Here is a 15,072-nt window from a genome sequence, read left to right on the forward strand (position 1 = left end):
TCTCGGTTAGGAAGATCCCCTGGAAAAGAGAAAGGGTACCCACTCTAGTATTCTGGCCTGGAGAATTCCATGGACTGTATAGTCCATGGGGTCACAAAGACTAAGACACAACTGAGCGACTTTCACATTGATCTCGAGATGAATTAGATGAATTAGATGGTATTGATATCTTTATATTATTAAATCCTCAAACAGCAAGTCAGATGCATCATTTATTTACCTGAGTTGTTAATTTTTTCAATAATGCTGCACAGATTTCTGGAAAGATCTTGCACATTTGTTCTTGGGTTTATTCTAAGTTTTATACATAATTATTAATTCTAATAGTTTTCTTAAATTTTTTTGCCTTTCCTACACATATAATCCCATTGGCACAAGATAACCATTCAATTTCTATCTTTTCAACGTGTTTTCCTCTTATCTTGTCTTACTGCACTGGCTAGGACTCCCGGTACAATGCTGAATAGATACAGTGAGAACATGCATTTTTGTCTTGTTCCAAAACTAGAAAGCTTCCAACATTTCACCTTTAGGTATGATGTTGGCAGTAGGTTTTTGGTAGATCCCTTTAGCCAATCAAGGGAGGTTTATTTTATTTTAAATTTGTTAAAAGTTTACCATAAAATGGATATTTAATTTTATCAAAATTTTCTGTATCTGTTAGATAATCACAGAATTTCTGTTGCTGGGTGAATTACATTGCTTTTTGGAGGTTAAACCGATTTTACATTCCTATGAAACCATCATCATATTGTGCTACTCTTTTTATACACTGTTGGATTTGCTTTGCTAATATTTTGCTTACAATCTTTACATCTGTGTTCTTAAGTGAGATTAGCTGTTACTTTTCATCTTTGTAACATCCTTATCAAGTCTTGTCACAGATATTATGCTAGCCTCAGAAAATGAATCCTGGAGTATTCTTTTTCTGTTCTCTACAAGAGTTTCTATAAGATTGGTGATGTGCCTTCTTTAAATGTTTGGTAGAATTTGCTCGTTAGCCAACTGAACTTGGAAATTATATTTCTGTAGTAATTATGAATTTCTCATCAGATTTTCTGCCTTTTCCTTAAATCTTTTGTTGTTTGTTTTCTGGCCACCCTGCAGCATTCAGGATCTTAGTTCTTCAACCAGGGATCCAATCCATGATTCCTGCATTGGAAGTGCAGAATCTTAACCACTGGATGACCAGGAAGTCCCTTTTCCTTATTCCAACAAAAGAAAACCAGTATAATCTTAGAATACATATAAGGAAGATCTCATTCTGAAACTCATAGGTAATAAGAGAAAAAAAACAGATAAATTTGGATTACTTCAAAATAAAAACATCAGTGCAACAGAGTGAAAGGGAACCTATGGAATAGGAGAAAATATTTTAAAGTCATATCTGATAAGAGGTTAATATCCAGGATATATAAAGAACTATAGGTGGCGCTAGTGGTGAAGAACCTGCTGCCAATGCAGGAGACATAACAGAGGTAGGTTTGATCCCTGGGTTGGGAAGATCCCCTGGAGGAGGGCATGGCAACCCACTCCAGAGTTCTCGCCTGGAGAATCCCATGGACAGAGCAGCCTGGCAGGCTACAGTCTGCAGGGTTGCAGAGCTGGACACAACTGAAGCGATTTAGCACACAAGCACACATACATAAAGAACTACAACCAAGCAAAAACCAAACCCTGATAATAAAATTGACAAAGGATTGAAATAGGTGTTTTTCCAAAGAAGTTCAAATGTCCAATAAGCACATGAAAATATGTTCAACATCACTAGTCAGGAGGAAAATGCAAATCAAAATGAGATACTACCTCACACTCATTAGGAGGCTACTATTAAAAAACAAAAACAGAAAAATGTTGACAAGGATGTGGACAAACTGGGATCCTTGTACACTCTTGGTGGGAATGTAAAATGGTGCAGTCACTTCAGGAAATGGAATAGCGGTTCGCCAAAACATTAAAAATAGCGGGAAAAAAGATCCAGCAATTCCACTTCTAGGCACATACCCCAAAGAGTTGAAAACAGAGTCTAAAAGAGATATCTGTACACCTAGGGTCCTAGCAGCATTATTCACAATAGCCAAAACATGGAAGTAACCCAAGTGGCCATCCATGGATGAATTTAAAAAATGTGCTATACACATACAGCGGAATATTATTCAGCCCTTAAAAGGAAGGAAGTTCTGAAGCATGCTACATGGATGAATGTTGACAACATTATGCTACGTCAGTCACAAAAAGACAACTATTATATCACTTCACTTATATTAGGGACATAGAGCACTCAAATTAAGAGACAAAGTCGAAGAGTGATTGCCAGAGCTTAGGAGGAGAAGAGTAAGTTATTGTGTAATGAATATAGCTTTCATTTTGCAATGTAAAAGAGTTCTAGGGATTGGCTGCACAATGTGAATGTACTTAACACTGCTGAGCTGTACACCTAAAGGAATGGTTAAGAAGGTCAATTTTGTGTTGCAGATTTTACAATAATTTTTTTAAATTCTTATCACAGCAGCAAAAGGGATACTGTAAAAGAATATATAATGTCACTCCTTTGCTTAAAACCTTCCAAAGGCTTCCCATATAGGCAAAATAAAATCTACACTTCTTTCCCTGGCTCACCAAGATCCACTAGTTTCGTCTGTACCCATCCCTTCAACCTCATCTCAACCACTTCTACCCTCATGCGCCTTGCTGGAGCACATCAGCTCTCCTTCTGTTTGTTTCTATCAGGACTTTCACACTAGCTGTTTCCACTCCCTAGAACGTTCTATGGCCCAGATTTTCTTGATTTGTTCTTTCCCATCTGTCAGATCTTAGCCTAAGTATCACCCTCTTAAAGGCCTTCCCTAATACCTAACTCAGAGAAGGTAGTGGCAACCCACTCCAGTACTCTTGCCTGGAAAACCCCATGGACGGCAGAGCCTGGTGGGCTGCAGTCCATGGGGTCGCTAAGAGTCGGACACAACTGAGCGACTTCACTTTCACGCATTGGAGAAGGAATGGCAACCCACTCCAGTGATCTTGCCTGAAGAATCCCAGGGACGGGGGAGCCTGGTGGGCTGCCGTCTCTGGAGTAGCACAGAGAAGGACACGACTGAAGCGACTTAGCAGCAGCAGCAGCAATACCTAACTAGAATAGCCAACTGCTCAACTAATTGCACAGTACTTTACAGTATCTGATTATATACTTGTTTAAACATAAGGTTCATTTTCTGCTCCTTCCACAAAGAGCGCCCTACGAAGAAGGACCTTCTTTGTCAGTCTTTTCACCATGGTACTCTGTTGACGCAGGTATGCCTGGCATAGAGTAGGCACTTATAAATGTTTGCTAAATGAATAAACAGAGTTCTCCCAAGAGAATGCACTGGTCATAGCAAACATCCTCTTCCAACAACACACGAGAAGACTCTACACATGGACATCACTAGATGGTCAACACCGAAATCAGACTGATTATATATCCTTTGCAGCCAAAGATGGAGAAGCTCTATACAGTCAGCAAAAACAGGACTGGGAGCTGACTGTGGCTCAGATCATAAACTCCTTATTGCCAAATTCAGACTTAAATTGACAAAAGTGGGGAAGATCACTAGACCATTCAGGTATGACCTAAATCAAATCCCTTATGCTTATACAGTGGAAGTGACAAATAGATTTAAGGGACTAGATCTGATAGAGTGCCTGATGAACTATGGACGTAGGTTCATGACATTGTACAGGAGACAGGGAACAAGACCATCCCCAAGAAAAAGAAATGCAAAAAGGCAAAATGGCTGTCTGAGGAGGCCTTACAAATAGCTGTGAAAAGGAGAGAGGCGAAAGCCACAGGAGAAAAGGAAAGATATACCCATTTAAATGCAGAGTTCCAAAGAATAGCAAGGAGAGATAAGAAAGCCTTCCTCAGCAATCAATGCAAAGAAATTGAGGAAAACAATAGAATGGGAAAGACTACAGATCTCTTCAAAAAAATTAGAGATACCAAGGGAACATTTCATGCAAAGACGGGCTCAATAAAGGACAGAAATGGTATGGACCTAACAAGCAGAAGATATTAAGAAGAGGTGGCAAGAATACACGGAAGAACTGTACAAAAAAGATCTTCACCACCCAGATAATCACGAAGGTGTGATCACTCACACTCACCTAGAGCTGGACATCCTGGAATGTGAAGTCAAGTGGGCCTTAGGAAGCATCACTACAAACAAAGCTAGTGGAGGTGATGGAATTCCAATTGAGCTGTTTCAAATCCTGAAAGATGATGCTGTCAAAGTGCTGCACTCAATATGCCAGCAAATTTGGAAAACTCAGCAGTGGCGATAGGGCTAGAAAAGGCCAGTTTTCATTCCAATCCCAAAGAAAGGCAATGCCAAAGAATGCTCAAACTACCACACAATTGCACTCATCTCACAGGCTAGTAAAGTAATGCTCAAAATTCTGCAAGCCAAGCTTCAGCAATACGTGAACTTCCAGATGTTCAATCTGGTTTTAGAAAAGGCAGAGGAACCAGAGATCAAATTGCCAACATCTGCTGGATCATCGAAAAAGCAAGAAAGTTCCAAAAAACATCTATTTCTGCTTTATTCACTATGCCAAAGCTTTTGACTGTGTGGGTCACAATAAACTGTGGAAAATTCTGAAAGAGATGGGAATACCAGACCACCTGACCTGCCTCTTGAGAAATCTGTATGCAGGTCAGGAAGCAACAGTTAGAACTGGACATGGAACAACAGACTGGTTCCAAATAGGAAAAGGAGTACATCAAGGCTGTACATTGTCACCCTGTTTATTTAACTTCTATGCAGAATACATCATGAGAAACGCTGGGCTGGAAGAAGCACAAGCTGGAATCAAGACTGCCAGGAGAAATATCAATAACCTCAGATATGCAGATGACACCACCTTATGGCACAAACTGAAGAAGAACTAAAGAGCCTCTTGATGAAAGTGAAAGAGCAGACTGAGAAAGTTGGCTTAAAGCTCAACATTCAGAAAACTAAGATCATGACATCTGGTCCCATCAATTCCTGGCAAAAAGATGGGGAAACAGTGTCAGAGTTTATTTTTGGGGGCTCCAAAATCACTTCAGATGGTGACTGCAGCCATGAAATTAAAAGACGCATTCTTCTTAGAAGGAAAGTTATGACCAACCTAGACAGCATATTAAAAAGCAGAGACATTACTTTGCCAACAAAGGTCTGTCTAGTCAGCGCTATGGTTTTTCCAGTGGTCATGTATGGATGTGAGAGCTGGACTATAAAGAAAGCTGAGCACCAAAGAACTGATGCTTTTGAACTGTGGTGTTGGAGAAGACTCTTGAGAGTCCCTTGGACTCCAAGGAGATTCAACCAGTCCATCCTAAAGGAGATCAGTCCTGGATGTTCAATGGAGGGACTGATGTTGAAGCTGAAACTCCAATACTTTGGCCACCTGATGCGGAGAGCTGCCTCATTTGAAAAGACCTGATGCTGGGAAAGATTGAGAGCAGGAGGAGAAGGGGACGACAGAGGATGAGATAGTTGGATGGCACCACCGACTCAATGGACATGGGTTTCGGTGGACTCCGGGAGTTGGTGATGGACAGGGAGGCTGGGCGTGCTGCAGTTCATGGGGTCGCAAAGAGTCGGACACGACTGAGAAACTGAACTAAACTGAATAAATGCACAATTTTTAAAAAATGACCTAAAGCTCCACAGTTATAAACAAGTTAAATAAATTACCATGTATCCTTACAGTGCAACATTATGCAGCCAATTGATATTTCATGTGTATATAATGTGCAGATTATACTTTTCAAGAGGACCATAAGTTCTCCCATCCTTCATTCTCTCATTATGTAGACATTCTTCCCCAGTGGTGGGATTGATGCTCCCTCCTTTTAAATTTGGGCAGGTCTGTGACTATGGTAGAAGTGAAGCTTTATGACTTCTGAAGTTAGGCATAAAGGGCCATACAGCACCTGCCTCGTTCTCTTGGTCACTCTTAGAATCAAGCTGCCATACTGTAAGGAAGCTCATGCTACCTACAGGTGCTCATGCTGAGGACCCCAGCTGAAGTCCCACCTAACAATCAGCATCAACCATCAGACATGTGAGTGAAGATACTGAGATGACCCCAGCCTTAGCCACCATCTGACAGCAAATGCATGAGAAATTCCATGCAAGAGCCACCTAGCTGAGCACAGAAAGCCCAAGAGCCATGAAAGAAACTAAGAGATATGCTTTGCACCACTAAGTTTTAGGATAATTAATTATACAACCATAGATAATCAGTGCAGTTTAGTTTTAACTGTGCAAAGAATGCAAAGAAAAATTTAAAGGAAAAAAAAAGCATGTTAAGAGCGTTATCTACTGAAAGATGGTGTATCTATCTACTTATAACAATCTATTTCTATTTCCCTAATAAACATGTGTAACTATATAATATGGGGCACAGGGAGATTTGGTTTTGTTTTTCTCTCTTTTGTTTTAAAGCACAAGGGGCAAGAACAATAAAAAGACTTTTAACTGACATTTTTTAACTGACCAGAAGACATTTAAGAATGGCCAATAAACATATAAAAAGATGCTCAGCATAGTTAGTCACTAGAGAAATGAAAATTAAAACCACAATGAGATGCTACTTCACACTCACTAGAGTGGCTGTAGTTTAAAAGACAATCAAGAAAAAGGAGTATTGGCAAGTATGTGGAGAAACTGGAACCTTCAGGCATTTGTTGGAATGCAAAATGGTTCAGCCACTTTGGAAGAGTTTGACAGCTCCTCAAAATGTTAAAATCATGTAAAAACAAAAACATACTTAAAGGCAAATGTTCATAAAAGTGTTATTCGTAATAACCAAAACACAGAAACAAATATCCACTAACTAGGGAACTGACAGACAAAATGTGCTAGCTCCACGCAATGGAATATTACTTACCCATAAAAAGGAATGAAGTGCTGATTCATGCTGCAACATAGACAAACCATGAAATCATCACGCTAAGTGAAAGAAGCCAGACACAAAAGGCCACAATTTTTGGTAATTCTATTTATATGAAATGTGCAGAACAGGCAAATCCACAGAGACAGAAAGATTAGTGGTTGCCAGGAGCTGAGGGGAAGGAATAATGGGGAATCACTGCTAAAGGGTATGGGTTTCTTGGGGGGTAGGGATGATAAGTGTTCTAAAATTAGATGGTGGAGACAGAGGAACAACTCTTTGAATATACTAAAACACCACTGTTTGCAAGGATGAAAAACACTCTATATAACTTTAAAAACCCTGTTAATACTAAAATTCCAATCGCTATGAACTTCTGGGGAAAGGGATTGAACATAGTGCTGCGTATTTTTTTTAATCACCACGTATCTAAAGAAAACTGAATATTTAAAAGATAAAAGGAAGTATGCAGTCATGAAAGAGAACAGCACATCTCCCACCTTTCTGAAAGCGGTGTGTGTAGGATGACTGTACACAAATCGGATTGGTGCCTTCTTCCGTGACCAAAGGACTGAAGGCCAGCACAAGGAAGTTTTGTCCAGAAAGGACTTCTGCTCTGACCAGCCATTTATATACATGCAGTTTTGAAAGAACTCTCCCATTTCCTTCTCTCAAATGGCCAGCTTTCCCAGACATATTGCCAGGCATGCAGGAAAAGTGTACCATTGAGGCTACAAATGAATTCCTCCCACCTGAAGTCTCCTCTTATCAGACTACTCAATGTTTTACCTCATCCTCAGGACAGACCTATCCCCCATGCCAGGCTTGTTCTCACTGTGAAGATGACTACTTAATTCCATGTATCTCAGGTACATTAGCTGAGTTAGGTCAATTTCAATACCTAAGTGAGACACACATATGCTATCACAATCACATATTTCCCCTATTCTTTATACTTTTAAAGTACTTTGTCGTAACCATCACATCTGACCAGTGCAATAGAGCAACACACGGTGTGAGGGGGTTTCTGAGTGTGAAGCAGGGCTGTCAGGTTAGAGAGGCCTGGAGAAACAAACAGTCATGAATCCTTTCGGATGTCAAAAGAGCTGGACAAGAACAAGCCGACAGGCCCAAACTGCCTGCCAGCTGACTTGGTTCACTGTGGTTCTCCAGGGCCTTCACTAGAAGATACGTTTTTCTCTGAGCCTGTCAGAGTTGAGAATGTAAAACGACGTTAGGAACAGATTTCTTCAGTTGGTCAAATACAGACACTGGAATTAAGGAGCTTGGGTCTGAATCCCTGTTTACTACCTACTAACTGGGTGATCTTGGGCAAATTACTTAATCTGTCTCACATTCCTCACCTACAAATGGGAATAAAACAATCCCTATTTCAAAGGGTGTTTGGAAGGCAATCTTCTCCAAATACTTCTATATCCCTTACCTGATTTATTATTATTCATAACACAAATGAACTAACAGTACCTTTAATTATGTTCTGCCATCTCCCTAACCATTTACAGAGAAAGCAAGCTCCTTAAGAGCACGGACTCCTGTCTGTTTTGTTCACTATACTTGTCTCCAATGCCTAAAACAATGCTTAGCTCACAGTAGGTACTCAAATATATAATTGATGTTTGCTACTTGGAAGTTATGGGATATGACATTACAAATGAATATAAAAATATTCCTAGAGGGCTTTGTGTGAATTGTTATGCCCAATATAAACTGAACATGAAAGTATGTAACTCACAGTATTCAACAGTAAACCTCAGAGCTGCAGTCAGCTCCTTCCAGCTCTGTCAAGCTGAGGTACAGCAGCAGAGAAACTTATGTTGGAAAACAAGCTCAATCATGGAATTTGAGGTCTTGCCACTTGCAAGGCTATAGAAGGGACGTACAACAAATGGCCCTTTTACTCCTTGGTTTCACCTCCATCACACATGCATTAGTTAAAATTCAGACAACTTTTAAAAACATCAACTTTTGTTTCCAAATCTGAGAAATGAACCATGCCTGAAAGTTAAGTGAGGATAGTAACAATCAATGAGTTTTGAAAATGTGTTCAGAAATAACCAATTATTTTACATGGCTTATATCAAGGATAGAAGAACTGGTCTAGCCCCAGCACTCCAGGGTGACTCCCTGGAATGGGAGTCTTTTCTCTGCTGGGATTACAGCTTCCAAGTTTATTTTAAAAACAGGGTTCAATTAGCTGTGCTCTATAATCCTGTCAATTTTCAGAGAGAGAGAGAGAAAAGAATACATAATCCAGGTGGCATGTATCAGGGAGCACGTTTCATTGCTGCTTTGCAAAACCAATATCCATTTATTATAGAAAGAAAGAAGTCAGAAGCTGCTACAAACATAATGATCTGATTCTTATCCTATCTACCACTCTCCTTCCCAGAATGATGTCTAATGATCCTATTCAAAGCTGCAATCTGTACCATCCAATTCTTGGTGGTCCTCATCCCACTTATTCTGCTGTACATTTTCTGCAACCCACTGTGCTTACTGTAACATACTGTACAACATATTAAGTTTAATTGCCTGCCCCCCTCCCAGTCAGACTGCACATTCATGAAAAAACAGCAATCTTTATTTGTTTTGTATCCTGATGTATTCCCTAAGTGCCTAGAAACATAGCTGCCAATCAACAAATATTATTTGCTGACTGACTCAGTTGAATAAATTATAAATATATTCAAGAGACCCTGATCCATTCTCTCCATTTCCCTCTGGGAGACAATCATAAATATATGCGTGGTAGGCAGGAGAGAGAGGAGAGCAGAGCAGTTTCTGACAGTTCTTTGATAGGCTGATCAAGTGACAAAATCCCTCAAATTTCTCTTCCCTTTCCCCATGTATTTCAGGAGAGACCCCATCCTAAAAGCACAAAATCAGTCATACAAAGGTTCAGAAATTAGGAAGAAAATCATTTTAAAGTAGATAAAGAACATGTGGCAGAGGTGGACAGAAATCTCATCTCTAGACTCTAAACCTGGCTTCTCCACTGCAAGTGAACCATGGATACAGGTATATCATACTGAGTAGGGGAAAGGAAATGTAAACCCCACACATCTTTACAATTGTGTAACACAACGGCTCATAGTATTACTGACCTAAAGTGACTTTGCCTTTTGTCTCTATCATTGGCCTTATTTTCAGACGCTTATTTCTAAAATCTGTGATATACTACATTTTAGGGAGCTAACTATATAGTCTAGAAGTCTCTTTCAGAGGCTTGCTTCTGAAAGAAGTTAAAAGTTAACCCCATGTCTCTGGATTACTATCATAATAAGAGAGAATCTGGAATACTAAAAGTATACCACTCTCTCCATAAACAGACCAAAATCTGACTGAGCAAAGCTCATAGAGAGATCAACACAGAGAACAAAGACCATTTGGAAAATCCCAATGTTCAACCAACTTCTTGATCAAGCTCCAACAGGATGAGGGAGGAGGATCTTGATTAAAACAGCAGAGAAAAACATCACTTGGATTGGTCTGCCTGGGGAAACTACCAAGGGAGCGATACATTCCTGTACACAAGACACAGGAAATGGGAGGGAAACCACTGGAAACTGATGATGGGAAAGACTGAATTTAAGCCCTTCCAATATCAGCAGCCAGAGGTTCCAAACACCAAGCCCACGTTAGTATTCACGTCACGGTCTGGGCCATCACGGGTGCTCGTGAGTACTGAAAAGCCCCCAAAGATCAGTTTCTTTAGAGATAAAAGAACAGAAGCAAAATACCAAAAAACTGGACCTGATTTAAAAATAAACAAAACAAGCCTAAAGCAGGTTTTTTTGGCATGAATCAGACAGGTTCCATTCTCAATCCTCAACATTTAAAAATTGGGCTTTGGAAACGGAGCGGAAAAAAAAAACAAAAGTAAGCATAAGAAGAAGCCATAATATAGTCAACTACAAAACAGACCAAACTGGAATGTGGAAGATATTTCAAATTGGAAACACACACAAATTGCTGAGATAGTTATCAGTTTTGGAAACACCTGTTTGGATATTAAGATAATCCATCCAGGCTGTTCAGGAAAAGAGGAAGTGCAGTGACAGAGACAGGAATGGGGGTAAGGAAATGGAAGGGTTATCAGGAGTCCAGCCCACCTCCTGGAATTACCTGCAAGTTTTCTGGAGCAGTCTAACAACGCAGCAACAAACCAGAAAGGCCCTCTGTATCTCAACACTGTGCCCCCCAAGTCACACTCTCCTGCCTCTACATCCCGAGTTATGCAAGTGAATTCAGTGATACAGGGCAGCATGCATTTTCGACATTGTAGACATCAACACGGACCTCACCTTGTCACTGTCATCATGACAAATGTGGTCGTGATGGATGGACTGGCACTGAAAAGAAGCACCAACACTACCTGTAAGAGAAAGGGAGGAAAAGTTAAGATGCAATAATTCCTTACATTTAACCTGCTTTACTAATTACATGTGCTTTTATATCCATCATCCCATCTAATTCTCAACAATACTCGGAAACAGGCAGGATAGGGATTGTTATTCGCGCAGTTTGAGCAAAACAAAACATAGACAGGCTGACTTGCACAAAGGAGCAGTCAGTGAAACAGCAGGTCTGAAACCAGAACCCCATTATTCAAACCCTTAATTCACCACTTTCCACTACACTGAGTGGTTAATTTTCTGAGTAAGGCCATCTAAATAAGCAAAACAGCCTTCAATAAGGCAAACTTCTGTTTAGAAAAAAGAATACTGATTTTTAGACTACATATACTTGCTTTAAGGAAAAAAACTGACACTATAAATTCTCAGCATACAAGTAACACAATCTAATACACAATCACATGATTATAAGCAGGTTTTTATTACTTTAAAAAATATACATTTTTAATATACCCAACCATTTGTTAACTTGAAGAACTATCTCCTAGTAACTGCTCTATGACAACAGTGACATTTCTAACCAATAGGAAAACAAATGACCACGCAATAAATGACTGGAACAACTGACGAGCCATCTGAAAAAAGTTTTAGTTTCTACCTCACCATACAGAAAATGATGACTCAAGATCTATGTAAAACCAATTTTAAAAGAAAATGCTGATTTAAAAAATAATCTTGGAGTAAGAAAAGATGATACTGTATAAAACAAGAAGGCATAAGTGAAAAAATCAGCAAGCGTGACTGTGGACCAAAATGAGCAAAACCCCTTCTCCTTATATGTGAGAATTTAACCTTGGATTAATGCTTGTGAACCTGATTAAGACAGCACGCCACCTATGTTATCTGGCAACAGTGTTTATGACAGAAACTACCAAATTAGTTAACTGCATCTGGACTGGAAGCAGACGGAATGTAGGAAGCCATGTTCTTGAACTTCTGAGTGTGGCGATATGTAATTAATTAGGCACGTATATCCCTGGCAAAAGACCCTGGAAACCATGCCCACGGAGTTCCCTGCACCACCCCACGTGGATCTTATCTCTTGGAGTCTTAGCTGTGAGAAGAGACTTCAGAAAGAATGAACTGCTGCACAGACTCCCACTGTCTGACAGTTGATCTAACAGACGAGTTACAGTTTCTGTCCTATATCCTTCTGAATAGTGTTGCCAAGTGAGAACTACGGTGGCTTTAGCAGTCTGAATGTGCAAGTGTTTAGTTGAACCTAAGAAGATACCCCACTGTCATTCCTGTGGATGTTACACTGATAGGTACCATATTTTATAAAACTGACAATGTCATCATTTCAGATGTCCTAGTATTCCACATCCTTGAGAAAGAATGCTACCAACTAAACTGACACATTTTCTTAATACTAAAAATTTTTATTTTGCACGTACTGAAATAACTATTTAGACTTTAAAGATAGACTTTTATCATATATTAGCCTTATATATTCATAAAAGAAAATGAGAATATAATTGGCAATAACAGAGAAAATTATTAAAAGTTATAAAGGATAAAAAGTCTTAAGGGAATTCCCTCATGGCACAGTGGTTAGGACTCAGCACTTTCAGTGCCAGGGGCCCAGGCTCAATCCCTGGCCAAGGATCTAAGATCCCACAAGCGCAGTATGGCCAAAAAAGTCCTTATTAGATAAATGTAACATAATTTCTTCAAATGTACAGATTCAATAATCCCAGTGACAGTGACATTCCTAACTTCCTAATATAAACCACTGTCTCCCATTTTATATGATACTGATTATAAAATACAAACAGGATTAAAATAAGAAAACAAATTAACCTCAAACACAAGAATAAAAATGTTAAACATAGTTAGGCGTATATATTAGAGCACACTAACTGCATATGTGATATAGTAAGTATGTCACCATGATCTACTCGTCTGTCTTAAGAAAGGCCTGATTCCTTAATTAATTCAACAAAATTTATCAACAAAGTATTAGCATAAGAATCAATCTTAGAAAGTTTGATCACATCAAAAGATGCTGAAAAAGCATTTGCAAATATTTATTATCAATTTCTATTTTTCAGAAATAAACTTATTGCAGGTACGAGGGAGTCTCAAGAGGGAGGGGATATATAGAGAGAGAGTTATGACTGATTTGCATTGTTGTACAGCAGACACCAACACAACATTGTAAAGAAATTATCCTCCAATTAAAAAAAAAAGAAAGAAAGATTATTAAGCTTAACAAGTTTTTGCCACTGGATGACAATTCTGGGAAGGATAAGGTGGGAGAAGGTCCAGTTGCCAAAAAGGTTCAATTACAGATAAGAATAATATAAACCATAGAGTTCCCACGGGTACTAATAATAACAATTAACATATTTAATAGTCAACAACCATGATTTGGAAGAAAGAATATATATACACAACAATATCTCCAAATACTAAAATCTCCTGGGAGAATATAGAATGACAAATTTAGTCACAACAAACTATTCTGTCAAAGATTTTGTAGATGTGTCTCCAGAAGTTGGTAAAAATTATACTTTCTGTCTCCTATTAGTCTAATACCATGCAATACTAAAATCAGACTGGTGAAAAGAATCCTAAGAACTGATGAAATATAAGCATACATTAGATACCTTTCAATGAGGTACCAAAACAGACATTTATCTTATCCTTATGCAAAACCCTTGTATTTAAGGTATGATGTTATGTGTTTTTCTGCTGGACATAGTCTAAGAAGAACGAAACTGTGCTGGAAATAGTTCACATAATACCATCTAACAACTGTGGGGGAGACCACCATTTTGGACCATCGTCAAAAAGTTGGACTCCACGAACCAGGAAAAATGAAGGTTAAGATACCTAATTTAGCAACTTAAAAACCTCCTTCAAAAGAGAGCATTAAAAGTAAATGAACAGACATCCACATACCAAAGGGAAAAAAAAAAAAAGAACCTAGACACTGACCATATTTTTCACAAAATGGAGCACAGACCTAAATGTAAAACACAAAAGTGTAAGACTTCTAGAAGGTTAACAGCTGACCCGACTCTCTTTCGTGAAACCCTTTCTTCACTTGGCCTCAGGAAAGCTTCCTACATCACTGACTGTGTCCCCTTTGCTCAATTCTCATCTCCCCAATTTATAAAGGTTGGAATGTCCCAAGGGTAAGTCCTCAGACTTCTCTTTTCTATCTATATTCACTCCTTTAGTGATCCCAACTAGTCCCATGGCTGATGACACCAAAATTTTAACTTCCAAGCTCTCCCCCCTCCCACCCCAAGGAAATCCAGACTTCTATACCCTGCTACCTATTTGATATCACTTAGATATCTAAGCATCATCTCAAACATAACATGTCCAAAACTGAGCTCTTGATCTTGTCCTCTAAGCCTACCTCCAGTTTCAGGACATGGCATAACTATTCACCAGCATCTCTGGTCAAAACCCCTGGCATCTCCCTCAACTTCTCTCTTTAATTCACATCCCACATTTGATGATCTGGCAAATCCTGTTGGTCCCATTTCAAAAATATGCCTGAACTATAACTACTCAGCATCATTCACCGCTGCTACCTAAGCTAACACCTGGACGAATGTGATAGTGTCCTGACTAGTCTCCTTAGTTCTGCTTTTCCCCATGAACTTTTCCTACCCCCTCCCAAGTCTGTTCTCCATGTTGTAGCATGAATGACGCTTTTCGAGGTTCAGATGGATCATGTCACTCCTCCTCTGAAACCCTT

The 15,072-nt window shown here is 39.2% G+C and overlaps 1 protein-coding gene across 3 annotated transcripts in view; it reads right to left on the reverse strand.

Moving 5' to 3' along the window:
• RNF38 (ring finger protein 38) overlaps nucleotides 1-15,072 on the reverse strand; it is a 128,171-nt gene that overhangs the window by 65,476 nt on the left and 47,623 nt on the right. For all 3 annotated transcript variants that reach the window (XM_018052174.1, XM_018052173.1, XM_018052172.1), the window contains exon 2: nucleotides 11,244-11,314. The gene's annotated coding sequence lies outside the window, so the exon portion shown is untranslated. The remainder of the gene's footprint in view (nucleotides 1-11,243; nucleotides 11,315-15,072) is intronic.

This window comes from Capra hircus, chromosome 8 (genome assembly GCF_001704415.2).
Source record: "Capra hircus breed San Clemente chromosome 8, ASM170441v1, whole genome shotgun sequence".
NCBI lineage: Eukaryota > Metazoa > Chordata > Mammalia > Artiodactyla > Bovidae > Capra > Capra hircus.